Source organism: Crocuta crocuta, unplaced genomic scaffold (genome assembly GCF_008692635.1).
Source record: "Crocuta crocuta isolate KB4526 unplaced genomic scaffold, BGI_CrCroc_1.0 scaffold13, whole genome shotgun sequence".
In the NCBI taxonomy this organism is placed as follows: Eukaryota; Metazoa; Chordata; class Mammalia; order Carnivora; family Hyaenidae; genus Crocuta; species Crocuta crocuta.
In genome coordinates this window covers 5100080-5100538 of record NW_027530007.1, presented here as the reverse complement: position 1 = coordinate 5100538, position 459 = coordinate 5100080, and the positions used below count along the sequence as shown (strand labels likewise).

Here is a 459-nt window from a genome sequence, read left to right as displayed (position 1 = left end):
CGGGTCGTGGCGCCGCCGGGGGAGCCCCCGCGCATCCCCCGGTGCTGGGAGTGGGTCAGCGCGGGATTGGCTGGCGCTGGGTGATGTCAGGCCGGCAGAGCTCATAGGCGCTGCGGGGCGCGGGCGGCCAGGGCTGGGCTGTAACCTGAGAGGAAGGATCAGTTAGCGCAGGTGTCGGGTCCATGCCGCCCCCGCCGCCAGGTGCACAGCGGGGGCCCTCGGCACTGGCGCAGGTAGGAGCAGCCCCGGGACCGGGCGGCTTAGGGCCTTGCGCAGCCCGGACAGGGCTCTAACGGGGCTCCCTGGGGGTCGGAGTCCCTGAAAGAGAGGGTTCGGAAGAGTCTTGGGGACGCGCAGGACCGCCGGGTAGCCAGGAATGGGGTGAGGCTGAGGCCTCGGCGCTGGCGTAACCTGCGAGCTGCCCCTTCTCCGGCTCCCCCTGGCCTCGGGGCTGGGTCA

General features: G+C 72.8%; 1 protein-coding gene across 1 annotated transcript in view; it reads left to right on the top strand.

The window, feature by feature from the left end:
- The window catches only part of ESPN (espin), a gene marked incomplete at its 5' end in the record, with an annotated part of 28677 nt that overhangs the window by 19214 nt on the left and 9004 nt on the right, over positions 1–459 (top strand).